The sequence below is a fragment of the Pseudorca crassidens genome, chromosome 8 (genome assembly GCF_039906515.1).
Source record: "Pseudorca crassidens isolate mPseCra1 chromosome 8, mPseCra1.hap1, whole genome shotgun sequence".
NCBI classification, from domain to species: domain Eukaryota; kingdom Metazoa; phylum Chordata; class Mammalia; order Artiodactyla; family Delphinidae; genus Pseudorca; species Pseudorca crassidens.
The window spans coordinates 53,770,908-53,785,807 of NC_090303.1; the positions used below are offsets into that span (position 1 = coordinate 53,770,908).

The 14,900-nt window shown below is 37.8% G+C and overlaps 1 long non-coding RNA gene across 2 annotated transcripts in view; it reads left to right on the forward strand.

The window, feature by feature from the left end:
- Positions 1-14,900, forward strand: part of LOC137229088 (uncharacterized) — a 388,100-nt gene that overhangs the window by 283,874 nt on the left and 89,326 nt on the right. The window contains exon 4 of one of the 2 annotated variants that reach the window (XR_010945526.1): positions 628-3,218. The exons of the other annotated variant lie outside the window; for it this stretch is intronic. This is a non-coding gene — a long non-coding RNA (uncharacterized lncRNA). Of the gene's footprint in view, positions 1-627; positions 3,219-14,900 lie in introns of those variants that run through there. 2 annotated transcript variants of the gene reach the window in all.

The window sequence follows — 14,900 nt, forward strand, 5'->3', positions numbered from 1 at the left end:
CCTAGTTGCTTTTTTTAAAAATAAAGAACCAAAATTTATTTCTCACAGTTCTTTTTTGTTTTAAATTTGAAGTATATTTGATTTACAATCTTGTGTTAGTTTCAAGTGTACAGCAAAGTGATTCAGTGCCATATATATATATATATATATATATATATATATATATATATATATATATTCTTTTTCAGATTCTTTTCCCTTATAAGTTATTACAAAATATTGCATATAGGTCCCTGTGCTATACAGTAGGTCCTTGTTGGTTGTCTGTTTTATTAATCAATATATATAGTAGTATGTATATGTTAATCCCAAACTCCTAATTTATCCCTCCGCCACGTTTCCCCTTTGGTAAGAGGATCCCATGTGGGATCCTCTCCTCTCTCTCCCTGCTGGGTGGCAGAGTTGGAGACCATGTGTTAAGGGTGGTATTGCCGCAAGATGAAAGGAGGTTGGGTTCTTCAATGTCTCCATGGAGCAAACCACCCACCCTAGCCAACTCTTATTGGACTGTAAGGTGTGTAAGAAATAAAGCTTTGCTTTGGTAAGTCGCAGTTTTAGTCCCCTTGTCATTCCGCCCCTGTCCATCTCTTCAACCTCATTTTTTAATACTCTCTCCTTTCTCACTAGGCCCCAGTTACTCTGGATTTCTTTCTGTCCTATGAATTCACACAGATGAGAACCTTAGCACTTGCTATCTTTCTGCTCGGATTGATCTTTCCTTCGGATCAAAACATGACTACTCCCTTCTCTTCAGATTATCAACCCAAGCGCCATTTCTTCAAAGAGGTCTTCTCTGACCATCCAATCCAAAACAGCCTCCCTTACTGGTCACTTTCTGTAACGTTACACTAATGCATCTTCTTCTCGGCAATTATGAGTACCTGAAATTATCATATTGTGTTTACTTTTTGCGCCTCAATTTCTAAAATGTCAGCTCAATAAGAGGAAGGATTCTTTTTTTTAAGTTGAAATGTACAATATTATGTTAGTTCTAGGTGTACTACACAGTGATTTGACATTTGCATATATTATGAAATGATAACCATGAGAAATCTAGTAACCATTAGTCCCCTTACAAAGTTATGATGATATTATCGACCATAAACATCCCTTATGCTATATGTTACATCCCCCTGGCTTATTTATTTTGTAACTGGGTTTTGTACCTTTTAATCACCTTCACCTATTTTGCTGCTCCCTTCTTCGTAATCATCCATTTGTTCTTTGTATCTATGAGTCTGTTTTCATTTTGCTTTGCTTGTTTGATTTGTTTTTTAGATTCTCCATTTGAGTTCACATGGTATTTGTCTTTCTCTGACTTATTTCATTCTCTGTCTGACTTATTTCACTTCGCATAATACCCTCTAGATCCATCCATGCTGTTGCAAATGGCATGTTTCATTTTTTACGGCTGAATAATATTCCATTGTGTGTACATATATATACATACTTTGTATATATACATACATCTTCCTTATCCATTCAATAAGCAACACTTAGGTTGCTTCCATATCTTGGCAATTATAAATAATGCTGCTATGAACATTGGCATGCATGTCTTTTCAAATTAGTGTTTTTGGTTTCTTTGGGTAGATACCCAGAAGTGGAATTGCTAGATCAGATGATAGTTCTATTTTTAACTTTTTGAGGAACCTCCATACTGTTTTCCATAGTGACTGCAAGAAGTGGAATTGCTAGATCAGATGATAGTTCTATTTTTAACTTTTTGAGGAACCTCCATACTGTTTTCCATAGTGACTGCACCAATTTATAATCCCAGTAAATGTGTACAAGGGTTCCCTTTACTCCACATATTTGCCAACACTAGGTACTTATTGTCTTTTTGATTATAGCCATTCTGACAGGTGTGAGGTGATATCTTACTGTGGTTTTGATGTGCATTTCCCTAATGCTTAGTGATGTTGAGCATCTTTTCATGTCTCTGTTGGCCATCTGTATGTCTTTATCGGAAAAATGTCTATTCAGGCTTTTTGCCTATTTTAAAATTGGATTGTTCATTTTTTGATGTTGAGTTTTATGAGTTCTTTGTATATTTTGGATATTAATCCCTTATTGGGTATATTGTTTGCAAATACAGTCTCCCATATTTAGTAGCCTGCTTTTTTGTTTTGTTGATGGTTTCTCTCACTGTGCAAAAGCTTTTTGGTTTGATGTAGTCCCATTAAAAATTTTTTGCTTTTGTTTCATTTGCATTAGGAGACAGATCCAAAAAAATATTATTAAGAACAATGTCAGAGAGCATACTGCCTATGTTTTCTTCTAGGAATTTTCTGATTTTAGGTCTTACATTTAAGTCTTTAGTCTATGTTGAATTTATTTTTGTATACGGTGTTAGAAAGTAGTCCAGTTGCATTCTTGTGCATCTAGCTGTCCAGTTTTCCCAACACCATATATTGAAGAAGCTGCTGTTTCCTTATTGTATATTCTTGCCTCCTTTGTCATAGATTAATTGACCATATGCATGTGGGTTTATTTCTGGGCTCTCTATTCTGTTCCATTGATCTATGTGTCTGTTTTTATGCCAGTATCATACTGCTTTGATTATTGTAGCTTTGTGGTGTAGTTTAAAATCAAGAAGCATGATACCTGAGAGAAGGAATTCTAAATGTTCATCATTACAGTCTAAAATATTGCATGTCATGTAGTATGCACTCAATAAATATTTTAACTGATTGACTACTATACAAATGTAAGTTATTCGAAGATAGGAATTGAATCCTGTAGCTTAAATGTATATAAAGCATATATCTCATATAAACCGTAATATTTCATTTAATTGCATGTAAATAAGGTAATAATGGAAAGGCATAGGATTTGGAGACAGAAATACCCAATTCAAGCTTTGAACCTATTGTGTGATCCTAAGAAATTCTTTCTCAGGCTCTATTTCCACTATTTACACAATGGAAATACTATAGTATATACCTCATTCTGGTGGCAATTTCATGATATATAAAGTTTGTTAATAAACAGTATAAACTGTTTAGAGTTTTTACAGTGTAAGAGTTAAGGCCACAAAGCTGTTTTTAAACATATATAAAATATTTTTTGTGTTGGGTAGACACCTTGTGTGTATAAATACTTTGTGGGTAGACAATGCTGATAAGTGATATGTATTTTAATTAGAAATATTATCCCATATTATTAAAATACAAGGTTCTCTGAGGTGTGTAACAGTCTGTCTCAGCCATCACAGTTTTTTGGGACTTCAGAATAAAGAAATTGCTTTCCATTCAACATATATTTCTATAATTCAATTTTTTCTTTGACATGCTGCTATTCCTGTCTGGTGAGGGTGAATTAAGTGTCAATAAATGGGTGAAAACTTGAATTTTTTTCTGTTAGACATTAAAGTTTCTCTTCAGTGGTCTATTTAGCATTGTTCTTAGGGGCCCGTACTCAACTGTCCTTTACTGACCTCAAGTCTTCCCAGATTCACCAAAGCTGGAAAAAGTAGCATCATGGGATCAAATATTTATTGTTCATAAACAAAATTTACAATCAAGCTTTTATCTGTGTGTGCTTTTCCTAGAAAACAACATATATTGTAGCAAATAGAACACGTAATGCTTATTGAATTCCTATGAGAAACGTTCTTTGGGAAACTAGGCTTGGTTGCTGTTAAATATTGCTAATGGAAAGAAGGGAGACTTGTCCCCTGAAACTGCCTCAATGAGGAAGTGGGTTATGATTGGTTATTATCACTGTTCCTAGTTCTGCTCCAGAGTATGTAATAAAGTGATCAGAATATTCCTGCCTTTCAAGTCCCCTGTTTGACCCTCAAATGAAGTTGTAGGTTGTAGGCAGTTCTCTCTGTACCTGTAAGACCAAGGGGCCATGCCAGCTCAGAACTTTCCCTCTTCAGCAGAGGGCTGAAATGCAGTGTGAAATATATTGTAATTGAATCTTTTAAAAGCATTGCCTTAGGGGAAGTGATAAAGGGAAGGATAGAATATTCCTTTGACTGGTTTCTGTCTCTAGGTGTGCTGAAACATCCATCTTATTGCTTATTAAAAAGACAATCAGATAGTCCTAGTCCTGAGAAGAGATCATTTCTGATTTTGACAAGGCTCCCAAACAAAGTTGTTTTTAAATGCTGTTATGCACGTTTTCACAAAGCAAGAATTAACATCTTTGTCCTGCTTGGTAACACTGGCAAAAAATTTTTTCTTGATTTTGTTAATGAAATCGACAAATCAAGGAACATTTGAATAGAGACCTAGGGGGGCACTTCTATTAATGTTTTATAATACTTATTTAAAAGAACATAAAGGAACCTGAGAGATTTTGTGTCAGGATGGAATTGAAATGCATTATTGCATATCAGTGAGAATATACAGGAGTTTTTTCCATAAATTGTATTCCAGCTAACCTAATACCCTGCTATAATAGGGCTTTTACCTTATGGATGTGTATTATTAGCAAACTTTATGGTGCTGAGTATATTGCATTTATAAGTCTAGTGGGGCCTGATCCAGCTTTTAAAAATTGTGCTTAATTAAACACTAGTGCCTCATCGAGCATGCTTACTCTGGAGGTAGGAAGAGAATGTGCTCCTAGGAGCCAGTACTGTGGATATATTGTGGGTTAGGTATGAGTGTTTATGCTTCATTTTAAGCAAAGAAAACCCTGCCATGGCTAACTTGATCTAATTCTTTCATACTTGACAGTTCTTGTGGCATTAAAAAATTAACTTTTATCAGGAAAAAAACAAAAACAAAATTCAAAGTGGTCTCATATCCCAGCTGCTAGGATAAATCCCATAGACATTTTGGAAAATGTTTGTAAACGCACATGGTCAGAAAATTTACGTCGTGTAGTGTGTTCTAGGGAGCATCAAGACAGACTTAAATGTGTCTTGAGGTAATCAGGAGAAATTTTTCTTGATATCTGCTATGACTTTTGACAGTTGTCTAGCCAACTCATTTTTGTTTATTTATTATTATTCTTAACCTTTTGCTTCAAAGGAAATTGGTTATTATAGCTACTAGTGCTTGATATATTTTCTAGTCTTTTCTTAATAAAGTGTCTAGCAAAATAAGAATAACTCTTTATGCCAACAGCTATGAAATAAAGAAGAGCTTTACAAAAATTTATTTTATACCATGGTTTTGTTTATTTTATTATTTCAAAGTGGGCATAAAAACTTTCCTTCAAAAATGGATGGTGTTGGGCTTCCCTGGTGGCGCAGTGGTTGAGAGTCCGCCTGCCGATGCAGGGGACACGGGTTCGTGCCCCAGTCCGGGAAGATCCCACATGCTGCGGAGCGGCTGGGCCCGTGAGCCATGGCCGCTGAGCCTGCGTGTCCGGAGCCTGTGCTCCCCAACAGGAGAGGCCACAACAGTGAGAGGCCCGCGTACCACAAAAACAAAACCAAAACCAAAAATGGATGGTCTTTGAATTGTTCCATTATCCACACCTAACTTCAGTGGGGAATCTGGTTCTGGATGACTGTATAGTTATAATGAGGTTCTTCATCCCAGGAAGGTTTTTTTTGTTTTATTTTTATTATTAATATTTGTGCTTGTATTTGTTCTTATTTAATTATTGGAAAAAGGGCAGCAACTATCATTGTGACTTTTTCTTTTCAAATGCTTCCACTAAATCCAGGGATTTAATCCAGAGTATTAAGCAATTTCTCCTTAAGCCAAAATGAGTTTCAGGGTCACTTTTATCTCTAAAAATGGTGATATTATGAAAAGTTTCATTTTGGATTTTCTCTCTACTTGGGAAAAACTGCTTTCATGGAAAACATTTGCATTTCAATCACTTGGAGGGTTGGCCTGTGAGAACCACCTTTTGTTCATAGCGAATTTTAGTGGGTTCTTTGATTTGCTGTTATCTAGACAGGCATATCCACTTGGATGGCTTCTATCTCTTCCCTCATCTGGTCTTTCATGAGGCCTGGTTGACCTGAATGGGCTCTGTTCTCTGTCTTTTATTTCACACGTGCTCCCAGGACTCCCTCTGTCAGTTGGTCTTGACGGTGGGTATTTATTTTGTTCTTGGCAGAATTCCCCATGTGCAGTTGTGGTGCAGTGCTCATATCTTCCAATGACAATGCTGAATCTCCTCCTGAATCTATTCAGCTCACCTTCAGCCAACTTTCACTCAGGCTAACAAAACTTTTATTCAGTGGCAACTGGGTCATTTTATAGAAGGAACTGCTTTTTAAAAAATTTAGCTCTGAAAGTCAACTCTAGTGTTGAAATAAAATAAGATAAAGACTCAACTAGTTAAATTTCCATATTTTCTGATATCTTTGGCATGCATAAAATTTAGTATTAGACCTAGTCTTTGATGAAATAAAATGAAGCTAGAAAATAACTCTTCTTCTGGGGATAATATTTCTTCTGAATATCAGATATCTGCTTTTTTCCCTCCCAGTTTTACTGAGGTGTAATTGACAAATAGAAACTGTATATATTAAAGGATTGCAACTTGATGTTTTGATATAGGTATATGTTGTGAAATGATCACCACAATCAAGCTATTAACATATCCATCATCTCAACATGGTATTTTCTCTCGTTCTTGCCTTCGTTCTTTTCTTCCTTTCTTTTTCTTTCTTTCTTTCTTTTTTTTTTTTTTTGGTGGTGACAACAAAGAGCTACCCTCCTAGCAGATTTCAAGTACCCAGTACAGTATTGTTATCTATAGTGCCCATCTCCAGAACTTAATCATTTTGCATTATTGAAACTTTGTGCCCTTTGACTGACATTTCCCTATTTCTCCTTCCCCCACCCCTGGCAACCTCCATTCTACTCTCTGCTTTTATGAGTTTGACTGTTTTTGATTCCACATATAAGTGAGATCATTTGTCTTTTTGTGTCTTGCTTATTTCACTTAACTTACCATATTCCAGGTTCATCTATGTAATCACAAATGGCAGGATTTCCTTCTTTCCCATGGCTGCATAATATTCCATTGTATGCATGTATATCATATTTTTTATGCATTAACCTGTTGATGGACATTTAGGTTGTTTCCATATCTTGGCTTTTGTGGATAGTGCTGCAAGGAACATGGGTGTGCAGATATCTCTTTGAAATATTGATTTTGTTTCCTTTGGATGTATACCCAGAAGTGAGATTGCTAGGTCATAGTTTTACTTTTAATATTTGAGGAATCTCCATACTGTTTTCCATAATGGCTGTGCCAATTTACCTTCCCACCAATAGTGCACAAGGGTTCCCTTTTCTCTAAATTCTTGCTAATATTTATTATCTTTTTTTTAATAATAGCCATTCTAACAGATGTGAGGTAATATTGCATTGTGGTTTTGAGTTGCATTTCCCTAATGATTAGTGATGTTGAGCACATTTTCATATACCTGTTGGCCATTTGTATGTCTTCTTGGGAGAGTTGTCTATTAAGGTCTTTTGCCCATTTTTTTTTTTTTAAATTTATTTATTTATTTCTGTCTGTGTTGGGTCTTTGTTGCTGTGCGCAGGCTTTCTCTAGTTGCAGCGAGTGCGTGCTATTCTTCATTGCAGTGCACGGGCTTCTCATTGCGGTGGCTTCTCTTGTTGCAGAGCACGGGCTGTAGGGTGCACGGGCTTCAGTAGTTGTGGTGCATGGGCTTAGTTGCTCTGCAGCTTGTGGGATCTACCCGGACCAGGGCTCGAACCCGTGTCTCCTGCATTGGCAGGTGGATTCTTAAGCACTGCGCCACCAGGGAAGCCCTTTTGCCCATTTTAAAATTAAGCTATTTGTTTTGTTTTGTTTTTACTATTGAATTTGCTGTGCAGAAGCTTTTTAGTTTGATGTAATCTCATGTAACTATTTTTTTACTTTTGTTGGTTGTATTTTTGGTGTCATATCCAAAAAACTGTTGCCAAGACAAATGTCAAGAAGCTTTTTTTCTATATTTTCTTCTAGGAGTTTTACCATTTTATGCCTTATGCTTAAGTGTTTAATTCATTTTAGTTGATTTTTTGAATATGGTATGAGATAAGGGTCCAATTTCATTCTTCTGTGTATGGATATCCAGTTTTTCTGAAACCACTTACTGAAGAGACTATCTTTTCCCCATTTTGCTTTCTTGGCCAGTTGACCTTAATGATGTAGATTTATTTCTGAGCTCTCTGTTTTGTTCTATTTATCTATATGTCTGTCTTTATGCCAGTTCCATATTGTTTTGATTTCTGTAGCTTTGTAATGTATTTTAAAATCAGGAAATATAATACTCCATCTTTTTCGCTCTTGTTAAAGATTGCTTTGACTGTAGGGAGTCTTTTGTGTTTTATATGAATTTTAGGATTGTTTTTTCTATTTCTAAAAAGGATGTAATTGAGATTTTAATAAATTTTGCATTGAATCTGTAGATCATTTTCAGTAGTTTAGATTTTTTAACAATACTAATTCTTTCAATCCATAAACAAAGGATGCCTTTCTGTATATCTGTGTCTCTTTAATTTCTTTCATCTATGTCTTATAATTTTTAGCATGCAAGTCTTTCACCTCTTTGGTTGAGTTATTTCCCAAGTTTTTTGTTCTTTTTGTTGCTCTTGTATATGGTATAAAAACAATGTTTTCTTTGATAGTTTGTTGTTAGTGTATAGATATACTACTGATTTTTGAATATTATTATTATATCCTGCAACTTTACTGAATTACTTTGTTAGTTATAACAGTTTTTATTGTTGTTGTTGAGTCTTAAGGGTTTTCTACATACGTAATCATGTCATCTGCCAACAGAGATAATTTTACCTCTCACTCTCTGATTTGCATGCCTTTTATTTATTTTTTTCTTATCTAAATGCTCTCACTAGGATTTCCAACACTATATTGAATAGAAGTGGTGAGAGTGGGCATCCTTGCCTTGTACCAGATCATAGAGGAAAAGCTTTCAGTTTTCCTCACTGATTATGATGTTAGCTGTGAACATTTCATATATGGCCTTTATCATGTTCCTTCTATATGTATTTTGTTGAGTTTTTCTTTTTATCATGAATGGATGTAAAATGCTTTTCCTGCATCTATGAAGATGATCATGTGGTTTTACTCTTTTATTCTGTCACTGTGGTATATCACATTAATTGATTTGGATATGTTGAACTGTCCTTTCACCCCAGGGTTAAATCTGACTCAGTTAGCCTCCATAATCCTTTTAAAGTGCTATTGATTAGATTTCTGTTTTTGAGTATTCTAAAATTTTTAAATTTTTAATTTTTATTATATTTTTGGCTGTGCCCACATGCAGCATATGGGATCTTAGTTCCCCAACCAGGGATCAGACCTGCACCCCCTGCAGTGAAAGAGTGGAATCTTAACCACTGGACTGCCAGGGAAGTCCCTTTAAATATTATTTTTAATTCTGAACTGAGATCTCTTTGTATATGTATCTATGTAACTATTTACTCACCATCTGTCACAATTCAACATGGCACTGGCTTCAATCTCATTCCAAACAATTTACTGAAACTCCAAAAAGATGCTTTAAAAGATGCTTTAGAGATGCTTTAAAGTCTCTTCTATAAAGTGATTTAGTTTTACTTGAATTTGAGTAATGATCATGTCACTTAGCGGCTAATTGACCTTGGGTAAGCCACTTAACTTCTCCATTTCCTTATCCATAAAGTGAGGACAATGAACCTTATCAAGTGCTTTCAAAAGTACCAAATGAAATAACATATGTGAAAGTGTTTTATAAATAGGAGTGCTATATAATGTTAATTATTATTATTTTGGAGCAGATTATAGGATTTACAGCTTTATGTTTTTAAATATCTCCTAAAAATTGCTTGCACGGTTGCAATAGGAAAAGCATTTACCTGTGTAAATTATTCAGTTCTTTTAAGCTCTTCTATTGTTTTACACTTTATTCAGGAAGAAATGATTAGCTGTTGAGAGATTTTAAACAAGAGAGTAATGTATTTAGACCTATGCTTTTGAAAGATCACTCAGGCTGCAGTGTGAGAATAGAATGGGTGGTAGTGGGAGTGGCAGCAGAAGTGAAGAGACCATGTGGGAAGCTGTTAGAGTGAACACACAAGGGGATAATGGCATTTTGAATTTAGCAGCGAAGACCAATGGAAGTGCCAACTTTGCAAAATTTTGAGGAGGTGGAACCAACCAGATGAGGAAGAAGAAGGTTATAAACAACATACAGGTTTTTGGCATGATCAGCTAGAGGGAATTTTGCAGCGTTTTCCTGGGATGGGAGATGTAAGAGGGTTTTATTTAGTTGGCAGGATTTTGCTGTTTTTCATGGGGATGGGAAATACAGAAAGAGGAACACATTTGTGGGATCGGTTATTGGTTCATTTTTGTACCAGTGGAGCTCGAGATATTTAAATGGATAAATGTCTTTGCAATTGCATAACTTTGCTGGAACTCAGGAGGACACTGAACTAGTGTGGAAATTGCAGTCATGAGCATGAATGCAGTTATTTAGGGAGAGAATTTGTAGACTAAAAGAGTAGAGGGTAGAGAGTATGAACATTTAAGCAATGAATAGAAAAGGTCCATTTTTTGCATATCCCATCTGAGAAAAAGTAGCCAAGATCATGAGGAAAATGTGGCACCGCCTACCTCAAGGAAAGGTAGAGTTTCACATAAAAGGGAGCACCCAACAGTGTTACGTGCTGCGGAGACGTCAAATAAGACCTGCACGTGACTATTGGATTTACCAAAATAGAGGTCATTGGTCATAATAGTCAGAGCTATTTTAGTGAACTGATGGTAGATACCTGACATGGGTTGAGAAGTAAATAGGAGGTGAGGAAGTGGAAACAAAATAAGTGGACAACGCAGAGAACTGTGTAGTATGTACTAATTTGTTGAATAAATGAAGATAAATGAGAGACAAGGCAGCTGTGGAGGGAGACATAGTCTTTTTTTTTAATAGATCTTTATTGGAGTATAATTACTTCACAATACTCTGTTAGTTTCTGTTGTACACCAAAGTGAATCAGCCATATGTATACATATATCCCCATATCACCTCCCTCTTGAGCCTCCCTCCCATCCTTCCTATCCCACCCCTCTAGGTCATCACAAAGCACCGAGCTGATCTCCCTGTGCTATGCGGCTGCTTCCCACCAGCTAACTATTTGACATTCGTTAGTATATATATGTCGTTGCTACTCTCACTTCGCCCCAGCTTCCCCCTCCCACCCCGTGTCCTCAAGTACATTCTCTACGTCTACAATCTTCATTCCTGCTCTGAAACTAGCTTCATAAATACCATGCTTAACATCACTAATTATTAGAGAAATGCAAATCAAAACTACAATGAGATATCATCTCACACCAGTCAGAATGGCCATCATCAAAAAATCTAGAAACAGTAAATGCTGGAAAGGGTGTGGTGAAAAGGGAACACTCCTGCACTGTTGGTGGGAATGTAAATTGATACAACCACTATGGAAAACAGTATGGAGGTTCTTTAAAAAACTAAAAATAGAACTACCATATGACTCAGCAATCTCACTACTGGGCATATACCCTGAGAAAACCATAATTCAAAAAAAGACATGTACCACAGTATTTTTTTTTAATATAACAGAAATATAAGCATGTTTAAGTTTTCTTTGGGTGAATGACAGAACAAGAGAAAATAATATTAAGAAAAAGAGAGAGAGAATAAACAGAAAGAGGCCCCCAAGGAGGAAGCTGTGGATGTATCCAGAGCATGGAGGGAAGCATTAGTCCAAGAAGTTCCTCTTCACTGTGAGAGGAAGAAAAGAAAAAGAGTAAGCATGGTTCCAAAGAACTGAGATGCAAAGAACTGAGTTTCCTTCCACTGGCTTCTATTTTTCTCTGTAGAGGAGGAAGGAATGATGAGGGCATTGGTAGCACTTGAGGGTAATGAAGAGGTTTGAAATACATGCTTTGAAGAGTGAATGAGAAAGCTTTTAGATGAAGGAAACATCAGAAAGCTTGGCAAGCAACAGTATCCCTTTGTTAACACTGGAGATCTAAAATGTGTTGTGATACCAGTGTACCTACTTGTGCAGTTTTTTTTAACTGAAGTATAGTTGATTTACAATATTTTATATTAGTTTCAGATGTACACATAATGATTCAAGAATTTTAAAGGTTATACTCCATTTATAGTTATTACAAAATGTTGGCTATATTCCCTGGGCTGTACGATATATCCTTGTAGCTTATTTATTTTATACAAAGTAGTTGCACCTCTTAATCCCCTGCCCATATCTTGCCCCTCCCCACTTCCTTCTCCCCACTGGTAACCACTGGTTTGTTCTCTATATTTGTGGGTCTGTTTCTTTTTTGTTATATTCACTAGTTTGTTTTATTTTTTAGATTCCACACATAAGAAATAACATCCAGTATTTGTCTTTCTCTGACTTATTTCACTAAGGATAATACTCTCCAGATCCATCCACATTGTTGCAAATGGCAAAATTTCATTCTTTTTTATAGCTGAGTAGTATTCCATTGTATATGCATACCACACCTTCTTTATCCATTTCTCTCTTACAGAACCCAACACGAGATATGGGTTGCTTCCATATCTTGGTGATTGTAAAAAATGCTGCTATGAACATGGGGATACATAATCAAGAGTGGAATTGTTGGATCATATGGTAGTTGTATTTTTAATGTTTTGAGGAAACTCCATAATGTTTTCCACAGTGGCTGTACCAATTAACATTCCCACCAACAGTGTGCAAGGTTTTCCTTTCTTCCACATCCTTGCCAACATTCGTTGTTTGTGATCTTTTCAATGATAGTCATTCTAACAGATATGAGATGATATGGTTTTCTCTCTTCTTCTGGGACCCCTATAATGCAAATATTAGTGCACTTGATGTTGTCTCAAAGGTCTCTTAAACCATCCTCATTTCTTTTTATTCTTTTTTTCTGTTCATCTTCAGTGATTTCCACTACTTTTTCTTCTAGCTCACTGATCCATTCCTCTGTGTCATTTAGTCTACTGTTGATTCCTTCTAGGGTATTTTTCATTTCAGTTATTGTATTCTTCATCTCTGTTTGGTTCTCCTTTATATTTTCTAAATCCTTGTTGAAAACCTTTAACTTCTAGCTCTGTTCCTTCATTCTTCTCCTGAGTTATTTGATCATTTTTATGATCATTACATTAAACTCTTTCTCAGGTATATTGCCTATCTCCACTTCACTTTGTTTTTCTTGTTAATTCATTTCGAACACATTCTTCTGTTGCCTCGTTTTGCCTAATTTGCTGTTTTTATTTCTATGCATCTGGTAGGTTGGTTACATTTCCTGACATTGAAGAAGTGGCCTTTTGTATGAGACATCCTGTGCATCCCAGCAGCACACTCCCCCTTCGTCACCAAAGCTGTATGCTTTAGGCATGCCCCTTATGTAAGCTGTGTGGGTCCTTCTGTTGTGGTGGCCTGACTATTATGGGTGGTCTTGTCGGCATGGTTGGCCCCTGGTCTGGTTGATTGCCAGGCCCTGCCTTGTGTGTAGGCTGTGGGCTGCTAGTTGGCAGGGTGGGTTCATGAGGTGGAACCCTGGGGCTAGTGATTGGTGAGTTGGGGTCCAGGAGATCCTGGGGCTGGTGTCCGCCCATTGGTGGATGAGGCCAGTTAGTGGGGCTAATGCCAGCCCACTAGAGGGCAGAGCCAAGTCCTGGGGTCTGGCTGCAGGGCCTAGGGATCCCAGAGCTTGTGTCTGACCACTGGTTTGTGGGGCCGGTTCCTGAAGCAGGTGGCTGCAGCGTCTGAGGTGTCTTAAAGCTTGTTTTGGCCTGTTGGTGGGCACGTCCAGGACCCAGCCAGTCCCATGGCTGGTGCTGGCTGGCGGGTGGTTGGGCTGGCAGGCTGTGGGGCTGTATTTGTCCTGGACCTGTTCTCTGTGGGTGGGTGATTCTGGTTCTGAGGCTAGAGCAGGGTTGCTATGGGTGGGGCCTGCCCACTGGTGGGCAGGGCTGGGTTCCAGGGTTTCTGGCTGTAGGACCGTCAGGGTCCTGGGTCTAGTGCCTGCACCTAGTGTGTGGGGCCAGTCCTGGGCCCTCTGTTGGGCAGGGCCGTGTCCAGAGGTAGCAGTGGGCTCAGGTGGTCTCAAGGTAGCCTGTCTGCTGGTGGGTGGGGCTGTTTCCCCACACAGTTAGTTGTTTGGCCTGAGACTTCCAGTAGTGGTACCTATGGGTTGGTGCGTGGAGGTGGGGCTGGGTCCTGCGGCTAATAAGCTAGAGGGAGGATTCCACAATGGTGCTTGCCAGCACCAGTGTCCGGTAGAATGAAGCTCCCAAGATGGCTGCAACCAGTGTCTCTGTCTCCAGGGTGAGCTCCAGTTGCTTCCTGCATCTCTGGAACACTCTCCAAGATCAGCAGATAGGTCTGACGCAGGCTCCTTTCAAATTACTGCTTCTGCTCTGGGTCCCAGAGCATGTGAGATTTTTGTGTGCACCCTTTAAGACTCGAGTCTCTATTTCCCACAGCTCTCTGAGACTACCAAAATTAAGCTCCACTGGCCTTCAAAGCCAAATGTTCTGGGTGCTTGTCTTGCCAACACAGGACTCCTGGACGGGGCAACCTGATGTGGGGCTCAGACCCCTTGCTTCTTGGGGAGAACCACTGCAATTGTAATTATTCTCTCATTTGTGGGTTGCCCACCCAGGGTATGAGTCTGGACTATACCACTAATCCACCCCTCCTACCCATCTTCTTGTGGCTCCTTCTTTGTATCTTTAGTTGCAGAAGATCCTTTCCAGTAGGTTCTGGTTTTTTTCATTAATAGTTGTTCTGTTGATTTCCATTTGCATGGAATATCTTTTTCCATCCCCTCACTTTCAGCCTGTATGTGTCCCTAGGTCTGAAGTGAGTCTCATAGACAGCATATATATGGGTCTTGTTTTTGTATCCATTGTCTATGTCTTTTGGTTGGAGCTTTTAATCCATTTACATTTAAGGTAATTATTGGTA